We start from the raw sequence: 17,501 nt of genomic DNA, 5'->3' as shown, positions 1-17,501 counted from the left end.
GGTAAAAGGAAAATGGTGTCCAACTACATGTCCACACTCTCAAAAAGCCTCTGATATGAAGGCAAAGCGGGTTAAAGGCATTACTGAAGCTAGTTTCAATGCTCATATGCAGGAGAGAATTAATCACAGTTTCTCAAGCCTCGTTGCAATGTCCCACCCAGTGAGCACATAAACCAGTCTGTTACCTTTTTATTGGCGTAAGGGGTGATTGGGAGCGAATAGCCACATAAAGATGGATCTCCTGTGACACTTAAAACCATCTCACGGTGACTGCACATTTCATCCAGTAGGTGTGATCGTTATGCACCTTTAATACGTGCATAATAGGCTACCAGACTCACACATGAATCATAAATATGATCATTGCTCCTAAAGGCATATATTATATTTTGACTCATATTTTACATTCAAATGAGGAGAAATTAATTCACTGCTATGTTGCTTTTATGTTGCATCATTTTGTTTATTGCCCCCCTCTGTTTTGTTTTAGTGTTTTAAACAGCACAATAAAATCAAAATAGATTGGAGAAGCCTCAATGTATGTATTTAGAACTTTTCATTGCTTTTTTCTCTGTTGAAATGAAGTCTTAATTAAGAGTGACCCCAAAATTGAGGTAGGAATGGAACCATGAATTCTGTGTATCATTTCATCCCCATTTAGGCCTTATTTTCATTCAACAGTATGAGGTGCAAATTCATTAAGGGTATGTCAAACCTGCTTGTTCTGCAACACACCATCTGGGCTCTAAATAAAGTGAAAGCATTGTGATTTTCCCCAAGTTTCTCAGTCTAAGGCTTTGGGACTCTAGTGAATCACTTTGAGAGCCATTGTCCACAAATGGGGAAAACTTGAAAAAGCAGTGGACCTTCCCAGAATTGGCCAGCCTACCTAAATTACTCCAAGAGGGCACTGATGACTCATTCAGGAGGTCACAAAAGAACCCAGAGCAACATCTACAGTAAAGGCCTGCAGGTCTCACATTAGTCAGTTAAAGGGATATCTCAGGATTTTTGAAGTTGGGTCGTATGAGGTGCTTTGCTATGATAGTGGCATTAGCCTCCAGTGACTTCTGTGAAAATTGCTCCAGTGGTCATTACGAGCTCAGAGAGATCCGCGGCATAGTGGCTGTAGATGGAAACATTTTATCTGCCTAGTTTAACAGGTTCTATGTAAAAAATAGGTCAAGAAAATATGTTGGCTCGCCTGTACGCTGTGTCGAAAAAGTACAAAGTAATTAATTTCTCCCAAAAACCCTCTGTGTCAGGCACTAATTTACGATGCAGCTTTCGCCATTTTGTCTCCTTCTGCCGCCCACTGTTATCCTCTGATCAGCTGTGTGGGTCTGCAGGATCCACAGGGAAAATAACGCACCACACCAAGCTAAAACAAAGATGATATGAGCGATTCAACCCGAGTGATGATGAATTGCCATTTACTGTGGATGCGAGAGGATATTTGTATGAACCAGAGTACCCCAAAGAAAAAACTTACACAGATGGAGAGTCAGCGGGCTGAAAGAGAGAGCAAAAAAATTTCATCGGAAAGTTTTGACACAGCTGATCAGAGGATCAGTGCGCGATGGAAGGAGACAAAATGGCGAAAGCTGCATCGTAAATTAGTGCCTGACACAGAGCGTTCTCTGGGAGAAATGAATCGCTTTTCAAGTTTTCAACACAGTGTACAGGGGAGCCAACATATCTTCTTGACCTATTTCTACATAGAACTTGTAAAACTACGCAGATAAAACGTTCCCATCTACAGCCACCACGTGCCGGATCACTCTGAGCTCGTAATAACCACTGGAGCAACTTTCACGGAAATCACTGGAGGCTAATGCCACTGCTATAGCCATGTACCTCATACGACCCAACTTCAAAAATCCCGAAATATCCCTTTAAGGTCGGTATTTATGATTCATTAAGAAACAGACTGGAAAAATGGCATCTCTGGTAGAGTTCCACAGCCAAAACCACTGCTGACAAGAAAGATCACATAGGCTCATCTCACGTTTGCCAAAAACATCTTGATGACCACCAAGGCTTTAGGGAAAATATTCTTTGGATTGATGAGGCAAAAGTTGAACTTTTTGGAAGGTGGTTCCCTTTAGATCTGGTGTAAAACTAACAGCATTTAATAAAAAGAACATCATGCCAACAATCAATGGTGGTGGTAGAGTGATGGTCTGGAGCTACTTTGCTGCATAATTGCTGGAGCCATAAATTCTGCTCTCTGCCAGAAAATCCTGGAGGAGAATGTCCAGCCATCAGTTCATGACATCAAACCCCTTAGGTTATGCAGCAGGATAGCGAAAACCACCAGTAGTCTGCCTCTTAATGGCTTAATAAAACAATATTAAGGTTATGGAATGGGATTGATGTTCCACGGCCCTCCACTTTGAGGCTGAGTTTTTGCCCCTAATGCTTCTACTTTCTATTAATATCACTCACAGCTGACTATGGAACATCCAACAGGGCTGAAATTTCACATGCTGTCTTATTGCAAAGGCGGCATCCATCACAGTACTGAGCTTGACACTAAATTCAATAGTTAAAAATGTGGACATATACTTTTGTCCGTATAATGTATGGACATAAAAATTCTCACTTCTGCTTGCAGTTTACCCAAACTTTGGAAGTTTTTTGTTTTGTTTCTGCTGCTAATGAATTATATCTGTGATTAATATTTGTGTTAATTCCATTGCTGTATCTTTTTACTGTTTATTCTGTTGTTTTCAACAATCAGTTGTATTGTGTGCTGCAGCAGTCAGTTATTATCATGCAATCTAATCCACACAGTGATTCTGCTGCTGGTTATGTAGCCCTTGTAATCCAATTGTTGCGTCAGTTGCTAATTCGGTGAAACAGCAGACGTAAATCCAGATGGCTTTAAAAAATTACTCCAGAGAACCATCATTTCAGCCGAGTCATTTACATCAGTAGTAATGACTTTTCGGCAGATATTTCATTGATAAGGAGATTAAATAAACATTAAACCATCCCTGGTTATTCCAAGAATTATGGGACAACTGGCTAATAACCATATTCAAGTCATTTGTGCGACAGTTAAATAAGCTCTGGATTGCTTTTGATTCAATCAGATTAATAAATCTTTTCTGAGAACATCTTTGTTTCTGTAAATATATGTTACAGACAGTGGAATAGGACTAAGCATTTATTTGCATAAACAGTGCCATGAGTTCAGATCACCCTTGGAAGTAATGAAACTGACAAAAATTGATGCTGATGTCTCTTTATAACCTTCAGAAGAATTTGAGATCATTTGTGACAAGACTGATTATTCTGACAGAGTAATTTTAATGTTAGAAACCACTGCTGTGGGGTGGGTGGCAGACATTGTCATTAACACCATGCAGCCCAACAAGGCCTATTTATTCTAAGATTCTCCAAGAGTGAAACATCTAACTGAACGATTTTTTTTTTCAAAGAAATGTTTTGTCAGTTTAACTCCAACAGTGCACCACCTTCCAAAAAGTTCATATTTTGTCTCGTCAGTCCACAGAAAGTTTTCCAAAAGTCTTGGGTATCACCAAGATGATTTTTGCAAATGTGAGATGAGCCTTTGTGTTGTATTGGTCAGCATTTGTTTTGGCCTGGGCTGCACGGTGGTGCAGGGGTTAGCACTGCTGTCGCTGGTTCGCTTCCTGGTCAGGGTCTTTCTGCGGGAGTTTGCATGTTCTCCCTGTGCATGCATGGGTTCTCTCAGGGTTCTCCAGCGTCCTTCCACCACCACAAACATGCACGTTATGTTAATTGATCGCTCTAAAATTGGCGGTAGGTGGGAACATGAGCGTGCCTGGATGTCTGTCTCTATGTGTCAGCACTGTGGTTGACTGGCGACCAGTCCAGGGTGTACACCCCCTGTCGCCCAGTGACAGCTGGGATAGGCTCCGGTCCCCCCATGACCCCAATGGGATAAGCGGTATAGAAAATGGATGGATGGTGTTGGCCTTAGAACTCACCCATGGACACAATTTTTGCCTGTCTTTTTCTTTTTGTTGAATCATGAACACTGGCCTTAACTGATTCAAGTGAGGTCTTTAGATGTCGCTCTAGTTTCTTTTGTGATCTCCTGGATGGGTCGTCAGTGCACATTGGGAGTGATTTTTCTCAGCCAGCCACTCCTGGGAAGGTTCACTACTGTTCCAAGTTTTCTCCATTTGTGGATAATAGCTCTCACAGAGGTTAGTTAGAGTTCTAAAGCATTAGAAATGGGCTTTGTAGCCCTTTCCAGACTAAAAAATCTCAATGATTTTGTTTCATATCAGTTGAATTAGATAGATCATGGCATGATGTGTTGCTGTCTAAAATCTTGCCTTCTTCTCTTTGTCAGACAGGCTTCTATTTAGGGGGTTTCTTGATTCAACAAGTCCGGCCAGGTCAGCTAGGGTTGGATGTTTTTTTTTTCCCTTAATAAATGAAATTTTTATTTAGAAACAGCATTTAGTATTTACTTGGGTTATCAGTGGCTTATAATAAAAATTATTTTGATGATCTGAAACATTTGACAAATATGCAACAAAATGGCAGACACTACTGATAAAACTACCAAAGGTAAAACATTTTAGAGGAAGTGATCATGTAGGGAAATCAAAAAAAGATGGAAACAGCAAAGCTAAACACCTTTAAGCAGATAGAAATATTAAGTCTTAAAACTGATGATCCCGTAAGAGGCAGAGGAGGAGACCAAGCAGCGACAGGCAGGCGGCAAGTGTGAGGTAGACAGGCGAGACAGAAGCAGAACTGTGGGTTCACTCACGGTCAGCAGAAAGCAGATGAGTCAGAGGAGGAGGGAGTTAGGAGAAGAAGAGCTAGGTTAGGGAAGGGTTTATAGACAATCCTGTATGAGAAACTGAGACAAAATAGTCCCTGGCATTCATTTAAGTCAGGCGGGTTGGGCTCAAGATATCAGGTTTTATTTATGCATCACAGATTAACTATTCTTAAGATTCAATAGGGGGTTATGAGTGCTTAAAATGAGCTATAACTAGAACAACCACCTGGCTGCTAAAAGGCTCAAGTGAGGTCACTCTGACCTGGAAACATGCAACTTGGCAGTGATCTTTAGTCTCCAAAATCGAATTTATTTGCATGATAGTCCTTAGGTAGGTGCCAAATTTGACAAAAAAATCTTCAATACATTCTTGAAAAAATGTGCTCTAATTTAAAATCACATCAATCTTGACCTTGACCTCAAAATGCATTCAGCTAATTCTTGAGTCAGAGTGGACAGTTGTGTAAAGTATGAGAAGGATTCATCAATGCATTCTTGAAGTTTTGCGTACAACAGCGACACCATGAGGCAAAATGACCTTGACCTTTAGGCCCTGAAATCAAATCCGATCCTTTCTGGGTCAATATGGATGTTTGTGCAAAGAAGAGCATCCATTAATGTATTCCTGAGATATCAAGTTCACATGCAAGAGATCAACATGAGGGCCAGTGACCTGGACCTTGAGCTTTGAAATTCCATCAGTACATCCTTGAGTCAGGGTGGATATTTGGACAAAGTTTGAATAAAGTCCCTTAGAGCATTCTAGAGAAATGAACTTTTAATCAAGGGACAAGAGTACCTATGGCCTTTACATTTGACCACCAAGATGAAGCTGTAAATCCTTCTATCAGAGTCTTTGAATGCCTTCTGGACAACTGATGATTGGGTATTCAGATCATTCTCAAGTCAGAATGGACATTGGTGTAAAGTTAAAAGGAAAAATCCTCAAATCATTCTTGAGACAATGTGTTTGCAAGTCAGGGATGAGGCCCAATGACATTCAACTTCAACCTCCAAAACTGAACTCAGTCATACCTGAGTCAGAGTGGACTCAGAGTGGACATTTATGCAAAACTTGAAGACAATCCCTCAAAGTCTTCTTGAGATATTATGGCTACAAGCAAGGGATGAACATGAGGGATGATGACTTTAAGCTTTAGCCAATGACAAATCTAACCGATCCATCTGTGAGTCAGAGTGGACATTCCTTTTAAGTTAGAAGAAAATCCCTCTTAGAACTCTTGAGATATTGTGCCCGTAAGCAAGGGATAGACATGAGGCCCAGTGACTGTGATCTCTGACCTAATAATTGAACCAAATCATACAAGTAATGGGTGAGCATGAGGGGCACTGACCTTGACCTTTTGCCTATCAGGGCTTTTTTCATTTTGAGTTTTGGCAGCACCTATCCAACTGAAGCCATGCTGATTTACTTTCCTTTTCCATCACCAGTTTGGCCATACTGGGCTACGCCGAGCCAGAGCAGAGCCCAAGTACGCCTGCCCCGCCTCCAAGGGTGCAGCGGTAAAGTCACAGCTGTTCATCATCATTCTAGGGCGCCTCACAGATTTATCTAAGTAGCAACCACTGCACCAAACTTTGAAATATCTGCCAGATTACCAATAGAAGAAGAAGAAACTTTGAAAAAGAAACAATGGCCAACTCTTGATCAAGAAGCGCAGTGATTTAACTTCAATGACTCAAAACAAAGTGTCATCGGCTGTTGACATGCCCTCAAATGGGTTGCTCAGTTTTGTTTGAAACGAAAAATCCCCTGCAGTGATGGGCTGTCGTGCTGAGTCAAACCAAGGAGAGCCAAGCCATTCAATGTAATGGAAAAGCCCCACATGACCCCAAAGTCTAGTCAATCCATCCTTAACCTCCTGAAACCTGAGCTTTTGTTTTGAAAGCATTTTTAGTTTCTCCCACTTATTTGGGATCAGTAGGACCTGAACATATTTCTAAAGTATTCCATAAAAAGTACCTTAAAATGTCTTTGAAGTCCTCAAATGTTTCAGTATAACTTAATCATAAAGTCTAAACATCCCAGTAAAAAGTCCTCAGAAAAGCCATTCAAGTTCCTGAAAATTTACAAAATTTCATAGCAAATTCCCCTAAAATTTCATAGTAAATTCCCTAAAAAATATTTTCAAAAAATTATCCAAAATTTCATGAAAGATTCAAACTAATTCTTTTAAATTTTCAAGGAAATTTGTAAGCATTTTAAGGAAATATCCCCACCTCCAAATTTCCCAAAAAATGCAAATACATTTCCCAATGTCCATGACAAGGCTTGAAAATTTCCAAACAAATTTTCCCAAAAAAAACCAAAATCTGATCATATTCCCATGAAAATGCTAAAAGAAAAATCCGAAGCTAATTCCCCCAAAACTTCTAATCAGATTTTCCAAAATATAAAACATTTTCCCTAAATTTCCATGAAAATGCTTGAAAATTTCCAAGCAAATTCCCTGAAATATCCAAACAGCATATTCTCCCATTATATTCAGCAAATTACTTAAACTTTGATGGCAATCTGGACAAATATCTCCAAAATTCTAACAGCAGAAAGTATTGCTATGTTGTAGGAAAGACAAGATGTAATGTCCTCATATGTGCATGCAGGGTCTTAGGAGGATAAGTCAGAGTGGACATTTCTGCCAAGTTTGAAGAAGATACCTCTAAGGTTTTGAGATATTGTGTTAACTAAAGAGGATGTGAGGGATAGGTGAATAACCTGGAAATATAATGCCTCTGATTCTGGCTATCACCAAGAAGGAAACATAAAAACGCTGAATAGACACAGAGGGAACCAGACATTTATGCAAAATACTTGGCTAAATAAGACATTTACTCCTAACCAGTGCAACTTCAGAAGCTTAAGTCACATGACGTGTAAGAGAGCAACCATATGGGGGAACCCGAAACTGTCACTGGCAGCAACAGAGACGGAAGCAGCTAGAACTGTGGGACACTGATGGTCAGGTCCAATTACCAGGGAAAAATGCTCCTTCAGGCAGATGACGCTGTGGGTAAACAATGCTCTCTGACAGGTGTGTGTGTGTCACAGAGAGAGATAGTTAAAGAAGGGTATAGGTGGGTGGTGTCACCAGGAGAGCAGAGACTGGGCTTTTCTATACTGCCTGTGTCTTCACTTTATCGCTCGTGTTCCCTCGTCTTGCACCACAATTTCCTCTGACATTAAATAAAGTGATTGTTATTCAGAGCACATTGAGGAATTGTATTTCTCCAACAGAGAGAAGTCTAACAGCGCTTTAGACGCTCGCTTCATTTCGGTGTGTGGTGAGTCACAGCCGTTTGCTTTTGGACCAATCTGAATTCACATCTGGTTGCCTAGTGGTGCAAAAATGTTTAATATGAACATAATTTGCCTCATTGCTGCTTTTGTTTGGTTAATTACAAGCCTGGGGGGAGCATTTACTAAATGAGTAATTGTTCTATTACTGCATCTTGCAATTAGTACTCTACCATTACAGCTGCATAAAGATGCCGTATACTTACTCTACTCTGATTTTACCAATATTAAGCTCCTTAGTGGAGATATGAGGTACAAAAGCTGTTCACAACAATCAATTTTCTACTGATGCTTCAAAGAAAATTTCTAATGGTGGATCAGATGTTTGCAGACTGGTAGAGAAAATATTGGAGCAGTGAGCTGCTGACTTAAAGGGAAAGTCCTTTTAAAGTCGTTTAAAATTCGTTTAGCTCAGATCCTGCCCATTTCTCTTGATCATTACTGAGATGTTTCTACACCTTGACTGGAGTCCACCTGTGGTAAATTAAATAGATTGGCATGATTTGGAAGGTCACACACCTCCCCATAGAACGACTTACATCTAACAATGCATATCAGAGCAAAAACCAAGCCATTCCTGCAGAGTCAAGAGACAAGTTGTTGCAAGGCACAGATCCAGGGAAGGCTGCACCAGGCTGGACCAGGGCCTCAGACTGGTCTGAAGGTTAGGGTTAGGGAAAACTCTGTAATGTCCTAGAGTGGCCCAGGCAGAGCCCTGACTTAAACCCTACCAAACGTCTCTGGGGAGACTTGAAAACCGCTGTCAACCAACAGTCCCCATCCAACCTGACTGAGCTTGAGAGAATTTGCAAAGACAAATGGCAGAAAATCCCCCAATCCAGGTGTCCAAAGCTTGCTGCATCAATTTCAAAAATACACAAAAAATATTTCCAAAAAGTTTTTCCATCACTTCCTGGTCTAGGTTTTGTTTAGGCAGTGCCAAATAGGAGGCTCTTCGGCTCCAGACTGTGGCTTTCTTTTACATCCATTGGAAATTTTCTAGTGTGATTGGCAACTGAATTACCAGAATTAAGCTGGCGTTAAAGAATACCACTCTGGCCACATTGTTAGCTTCAATAATAAGCTGTTCATATAGATTAAAAAAGGCTAAATCCTCTTAAGAAGATGGCCAATGGGCTCCCTGGGATTGCAATTCAATTTCTAAGAGAACACTGTTGGATTACAAAAGAAATCCAATATAACATATGATCCTGAAAGTCTCCATACTGATTTGGACTTCATGTGAGGATTCTTTAGATTAACCAAAGAGTTGGTGGAGAAATCAATGAAATAAAATGTACATTTCTAATCATTTAATAACAAAAAAGCATGTTACCTCCTATAAGCACCCTGTGGGAAGCTGTTGGATTTTTCACCCTTTTTCACTATGGCCTTCAAAATCAAGTCAGTTCATCCTTAAGTCTGAGCGGACATTTCTGTCCAGTTTGAAGAAAATCCCCCAAAGCATGCTTGAGAAGTTGTATTTGGACGTTGCCTGGATGGACAGCCTTACTTTACAGGGAAATCCAAGTGCTAGGTAACAGCAGTGCTCACACACTGGGTGTGATTCCAGTGTGGAGCCAATTTAGTGAACCTGTGTCTTCTATGTGTCTTCTGCAAGAGCAATTTCCAAGACATTACAAGTACACTGATTCTCTAAACCCCAATACTGGACAGACATGCTGACCAACAGCAGAAATCACTGGTGCAGCAACAGGGGAATGGTCGCGTGCATGTCTTTGACCATACACCGCCTGCTGACATCAATGGAGCCTCCATCCAGGCCAAACAGGCCTGAGGCACCATGCAGAATCTCATCTCAAGCTTTGGTCCGAGAGCTTTAAATCGTCTTATTCAACCATAATACCCAATGACTGCGGAGAAGCCATAGAAATGAATACAAAGAAGAGTTTCATTCTCATCCTGCAAGGGTTTGTGTCCATTTTCTAGTGCCAGTATCAACTTGATATGAAACACCATTAGGCTTTTCAAACAGATTTATATTCTTGGCATTTCTCCCCCCATTATTTGAAAGATTTGCTGTATGGGTCAATCACTGACTGTGCATAAATATGAATGCTAGGGCTACACCTCTGCCCATTATAAAAAATAGAGACTGGATGCTGACAGATTGAACTAGTATTGTATTATGGTACCAAGATTTGTACAGGATATCAAGCCTGTAGATCCGGGGCACTGATGTCCTGATATTTCCATAAATCAAAACAAACACTGAACTTCACAATAAGCGGTAAAAATTCCTCAAGTTGGTCTGCAAAAGAGCAGATCCTTGAGTAAGTTCAAATTTGACATTCACTTTGAGGAAAACTTCGATGACTTGTGTTAGTGATTGCTCTGTTACATTACATTCTGTTTTGTTAAATTATGTTACTGTATGTATGTTACTTTAAGTTATGTCCTGTTGAATGTGTTACATAAATCATGTCATTTCATCCCATACAAAACTGTACTATAATACATTACATTAACAAACACTTCACCACACTACGTTACAGTATATCCCATTATGTTTCATTACGTAATGTTACGTAACATCACTCAACATCACATGCTAATGCAGACCCTTACAGACTATGGAGTTTTGTTGTTACATTACATTCTGTTGTGTTACATCATGTTGTTACACCACAATACATTAAAATACATCACATTCCATGATGTCACGTTACGTGGTGTGACATGATGAGGTGTTATGTTACACATGAGTACAGACCCTTACAGATTTGCTATGTTACGTTACATTACATCCTGTTGTGTGATATTACATTTCCACACTACATTTGGTTATGTTAGAAGTTTTACAATGTCACATTGCATAACATTCTGTTATAAGACACTGCATTGTTACACCAGTCTATGTTACGTTTCATTTAGTTATGTTACATTTCATACTTCTTACAGACTTATTACCTTTTTTGTTAAGTTACAGAACTTTGAATTATTTTGTTATGTTACATTGTGTTATGTTACAATAACACACTGCTCTATGTTACATTCCACTAAGCTGTGTTTTTTATGTTGTGTCACGTTAGGTTTGTTTCATTACATTTCTTTACCTCACACCACACCACATTATATCATGGTGCATTACGGTGCATAACATTACATTATAGAAATGCAGACTCTTACAAACTTAGATTTTGCATTGCATTACATTTTGTTATGTAACATATGTGGTTACACCACACTACGTTACATGATGTTACATAATATATAACATTTCACAAGTTACATCACATAACGTTGCAGACTTTTACCGACTCTTGCATACTTTACCAAAATAACTTTTATTGTAATGAAGCTTTACATAATTTCACGATGTTACATGATGTTGTTACACATAACTTACTACACTGCTATGTTACACTAAGCTGTGTTTTCTACATTATGTCACATTACATTACTTTACCTCACATAACACCACACTACTTTATGTCATGGTACCTTACAATGCACTATATTTCAGTCTTTTACATACTTTTAATTACTGTTACCTTATCTTACATACTAATGCAGACCCTTACAGACTCTTTCGTTTTCCTATTACATTACATCACATGCTGTTGTGTGACATTGCATTTTCACATTACACAGTGTTACATAACATTATGTTACATTATATACTAATGCAGACTCTTAAAAACGCTTACATTTTGCTATTACATTTTCTTACATTTTGTAATGTGACAGTTATTGTCACAAAACGCTATGTAACATTACATAATGTAACATTTTGTAACGCTACACTATGTAATGTTACATTGCATCATGTAACGTTACAGACTTTTACTGACTATTGCATTCTTTTACATAGTAATACCTTTTTTGTTAGGTTAAGGAACTTTATCTTGTGTAAAGTTACATGGTATTATGTCACAGCTGACAAACTACACTATGCTATATCATACTGAGCTGTGTCTACTGCATTATGGCACGTTAGGTTTGTTACGTTCATTACTTAATGTCACACCACACCACACTGTTGCGTCATTATGCAGTAAGGGTATGTTATACTGCATTATATTTCAGTCTTTTATACATTTTTACGTTATGTTCATGTGCTACAAGGAGCCACATTTCTTAGCCAAGCTGTCCATAATGTGTTCCCATCAATTTTTCCCATTTTTTTAAACAAATAACTTATTCAGCCTCAACTTCCCAAAGTAATCCCTAAAAGGGAAAAAAACTGAAAGGGCTGCTCTTTGGCTTCACTTCCAGACAGTGTTGTACTGTCCATCTTTCTTACAGTCCATAGAGTCTGTATGTTGAAAAGACCCTGCTCCCCCTTAATGATCATATTACTTGACACCTTAAAATTTTTAGGCAAGGCAGTTTTACCCGACTTGAATCGATATCATCCCATTGTTCAAATAAAGATAGCCAATATCAAACTCTGACAATGTAAGAAAGCAAAAGCAAGGGAAAACAGATTTTAGCCATCACTCAGCCCTGACCCAACCCTCCTTGAATGACAGGTGCATATTCCCAAGCAAAATTTCACACACTTAATCCATTCACACATAAAATACAGAACCTTTCTGAAAGCAACTCATGTCCACATAAATCCTCACAGGTAACCGCTACCCCGGAGTGTTTCCCCTTTCATTGACCGTGTGTTTATTGCATTTTCAAGATGCATTCGGTGGGTGTGTGTTGTCTGTCACAGTGGAGGAGAAAAGATTGGAGGCAACACATCGCTGCACGCGCACTGCACAGGGCCACAGTGGGAAACAAATCTCTGCCATTCAAAAGGCCCACTGCTGTGACACTGTGCTGCGATAAGGTCTGCTGAGCGGAATTCAGATAAGTGATGCGTGCTGACGGCTCGTCCCATCGCTGTCTCTACTGATGTGGAAAAAAATAATTGATCATCAGTGCTGATCTCGGGATGTTGGCAGCTTTGTATGAATAATTTGAGACAATGAAAGATACAATTTGTGATTCCATATTTGAAAACACAAGAAGTTTTCTTATGGGGCAATGAAGCAATCAGGTCAAATTGAGGTGAAATTTGAGTAGCTTGGTCTGGACGTATGAGGACATATGACAAAAGCACTTTTTAATTTTTTAAACAGGTCAGTTTTCACATGTCAACATGTCAAGTTTTGACAGCATAACAAGTAAGATGTTAAGATCTTAACAAATACAATTTTGACAGGGAAACACATCAGACATTGATGTTTAAACATACCAGTCTACAGGACTACACACAGGCCAGTTCAACACCCAGACTCTTTTACTGCAAAGCCATGCTGTTGTGATTGGTTTGGTATGTGATTTAGCGTTGTCTTGCTGAAATATACAAGGCCTTCCCTGCAAAAGACGTTGTCTGGATGGGAGCATATGTTGCTCTAAAATCTCTATATATTTTTCAGCATTGATAGTGTCTTTCTAGATCTGTAACCCTACACCATAGGCGCTGATGCAACCAGGCTCTTGAACTGTGCGTCTATAACAAGCTGGATAGCCCCTCTGCTCTTTGGTCTGCAGGATACGGTGTCGGTGGTTTTGAAAGAGAATTACAAATTTTGATTCATGTGACCACAGAACAGTTTTCCATTTTGCCTCAGCTTTGGCCCAGAGAATGTGGTGGCGTTTCTGGATTTTGTTCACATATGGCTTCTCCTTTGCATGATACAACTCTAACTTTCATTTGTGGAAGATGCGGCGAACTATGATGACAAACAATGTCTGTGGAAGGGATTCTGAGCCAATGCAATGATTTTCAGTGCACAATCATGCCTGTTTTTAATGCAGTGGCAGCTGAGGGCCCGAAGATCACCAGCATCCAATATTAACCCTTCAGCTTGACCCTTGCACATAGAGATTTCCCCAGGTTCTCTGAATCTTTTGATATAATGCACCGTAGATAGTGGGACATTTACTTCTTCACTAAGCCACCCCTTACACTCATCCTACCCCTCACATAGTTTGTCCATGTCTATGTGTTCCTGTAAAGCGTTCTTGGGTTTCTTGAAAGGCGCTATATAAATTCAAGATATTATTATTATTATTATTATTATTATTATTATTAATTAAAGTCTTCACAATTTTACGTTTTGGAACATTTTTGTTTTGTTATATGTTTAGACAGTCTTTTGGAAATTGTTTAACCTCTGCCCATCTTAACTTCTGAGCAACTCTGCCTCTCTAAGATGCTCCTTTTATACCCAGCCATGTTACTGACCTGTTGCCACATAACCTAATTCATTGCAAAAAGCTCCTCCAGCTGTTTTTCAATAGTACCATTTACTGTTGTGGCCTTTTGTTGCCCTGTCCCAACTTTTTTGAGAAATGTTGTTGCCATTTAACTCAGAATAAGCTAATATCTTTTTATGAAATGGAAAAATGTCTCTTTTTATGTTCTATTGTAAATAAAATATGGGTTGCACTCTGTTTTTATTCACATTTTACACAGCGCCCCAACTATTTTGAGATTGGGGTCAAATGTGAACAGTTAGGTTTATGATGCAGCCAGTTGTTTAGGCAAAGGCAAGATCAAAAAGCATGTCTCTGTCCTTATGATAAAAACTTCCATTCATGCTGACTCTCAAAGTTTGGATATCAAAAACAAGCCGTTACAGTTTGTAGCAGCCATCACATCCATCACTGACTTTTCATTGAATTAGCACCATGACGCACTGAGAGCCTCAGCAGTAAATCAAAGCTTAAAAGTTGTACATTGTGAGTCCAGATTTAAGGGATTTAAGGAGTGACGACAGACTTGCCAGCGCTTTGACAGCTATCCCTGCTCTCGCTGACAGGCCTCCTCGCCCGCGGTCTTTTTATTTATGTTTCTAACACTGCGTCAGATAAAATCAATCACTCGCTTATCGCCCGGTCCCCCTCCTCCTCCTCTCACACGTACACGAGAACACCTAAATTCATGAAAGTAATGCACTGACACTCTCACACCACACACGCATACAAGAGGCGGAGGTGTGTGATGTCATCATGGTTTCTAAGCGACCTGTCATTGAACCCTTGGGCCTCTGGTTACAGCAGAGCTGGAAAGATGTGGTCACTCAACTGTCAATAATAAATGAAGTGTAAGTAATGGTGTGTGTTGGTGTGTAAACATAAAGTTAAGTGCACAACAGGAAGGGGATTACACCATGTGAGCTGTGTGTGAGAGAGTGTGTGAGTTTTAAAGGGTAATTAAAGGGAGAGGTTTACAGTGTGTGTGTAAAACCCTCCTCAGCACAGCGGGGAAGTAAAACCAGTCAGACAATGTTTACCCTACACCGACACGTTGCTCCATACATCATTTACAACTTTTTAATGCAGGTGTGTTTCATAACACACTCAGAAAACTAAAGAAGCAGTCTGTAGAACTTTTTTAAATCAGATGAGAAAATGGGTCACAAAGCCATTTATAAGGCTTTGGAACTCTAGCCAACCACTATGAGAGCCATTGTCCACAAATGGAGAAAACTTGAAACAGTGATGAACCCTCCCAGGCCTGCCAAAATTACTCCAAGAGCACATCACACAATTGAGATGCTGTGGCTTGACCTCAAATGCTCAAAACCCCTTAAATGCACCTAAATTAAAACAATTATGCAAAGACAAATGGGCCAAAATTCATCCACAGCGATGTAAAAGACTCATCACCATTTATCACAAATTCTTGCTTGCAGTTGTTGCTCCCAAGGGTGGCACAGCTATTAGGTTTAGGGGGCTGTTACTTTTTCAGATCATGCAAGGTAGGTTTAGATTTTTTTTCCCCTTAATAAATGACATAATCATTTAGAAAATACATTTTGTATTTACTTAGGTTATTTTTGTCTAGTATTGAAATTTGTTTGATGATCTGAAACATCTGAGTGCAAGAAATAGGCACAAAAAAATCAGGGAGGACGCAAATATTTTCTCTTAGCACTCTTACTGTACTTTTAATCAATCCCCTTTGTTTGTTGATATATAAAAATGTATGGTAAAAGAAATTCAACGTTGAAAATCTTTTTCTTTGAAGCCACTGGAGCTGCAGGATCTCAGCTGTCTTTTATATCAGGTCCAGAAAAAAACTTCAAAAGAGTATGGCAATGTAGCTACATTAGCTTAGCTTTAGCAGTATGAGCCTTGGCAAACAAAGCAAACTCTAACAAAGCTAAATTAGTTACTTAGGTAATGTAGCTACAAAGTTAACATAACTAAGTTAGCTTTAGCAAACATAGCATAAGGAAACGTAGCTAATGTCACATTATTTGCTTTAGCTATGTAGCTATTTTACATGAATAAATTAAGATTTTAATAGATTTGAAAAACTGTAAAAGGGGTATAATCTTCAGCTACATTACCATTAGCTTATGTAGCAAAAGTAGCTTTTGCCTTAGCTACATTGAATATGTTAATGTTTTGTAGTTTGGTCTTGCAGGGCAAGTTTTCAAATTTAACGTCAGGTATTTTAACTCTTTCCGTAATCATTACCATAATGCTAACTGGAAATTTCATCCAGTTTTATTTTGAAAGTTCTAGCTCGTATTTCCATCCTTGCAGATTTGGCGTCCTCCATAGTGGTAGAAAGGGTGTCTGAGAGCTGCAGCCAGACTGTTTTTGCCCTCTGTGAGAAACTTGGGGAAGGTGTACAACCCTGACTAATGATAGTTTTAGCTATTTTTTAGTTTAACGCTGATGTTAACATGACGTAAAGCTACTTGAAAAACTTTTTATAAAATCTCAAATTTGACAGACTGTCTGATTCCCTCTTCTTTAAGTTTTGACAAGCCTGAGCACAATTTTTTCAACATTAAAACAACTCTTCAGTTTACTTTCATGACTGTGGCATGTTAGAGGGTATAGGACAGTAAATATGTGAGCTATACTTTTGAATCATATGACTTTTATTCAGATGAAGGTCAGGATTAGACTGATAAGCCTGTTATTGGAACGCCTTGGTTGATTCTGCACGATTTCTATATTTTTAATCCGAGCAGTTATGCATGCTTGCTGTTGATCTCTTATTGGTCCTATTCATAGCAGCATTATGACACCACTCCTCTATATTTAACTGTCAGAGGGCAGATTATGAGCAAACACAGGAGACCAGGAAATCTGTTCTTTGTTCTTCCTGCTGTCTGTGACAGTGCTTACATAAACCAGCCCCCTCCCTTACATAAGTGTCATTAGTCAGCGGTAAATTTCAAACTGTTAAAATGCTTTTGGAAAGCATTTAGTCTGCAGTGCTGGTGGCCTTGATTCATGGTTTAAACACAAATAGTTTTGTTTTACAGTGTCACACTGTTGCATTGTAATACTAGAGACAATATTTACACAGCAGGACAGCTCAGCTCACATTCAAAACAGCATTTGTTGTCTTATTTGTTGCCAGGATGTCCTTTATAATGTAAGATATTCTTCCACAGGTATTGC

This window comes from Cheilinus undulatus, linkage group 21 (genome assembly GCF_018320785.1).
Source record: "Cheilinus undulatus linkage group 21, ASM1832078v1, whole genome shotgun sequence".
NCBI classification, from domain to species: domain Eukaryota; kingdom Metazoa; phylum Chordata; class Actinopteri; order Labriformes; family Labridae; genus Cheilinus; species Cheilinus undulatus.
This window is presented reverse-complemented; position numbering follows the sequence as displayed.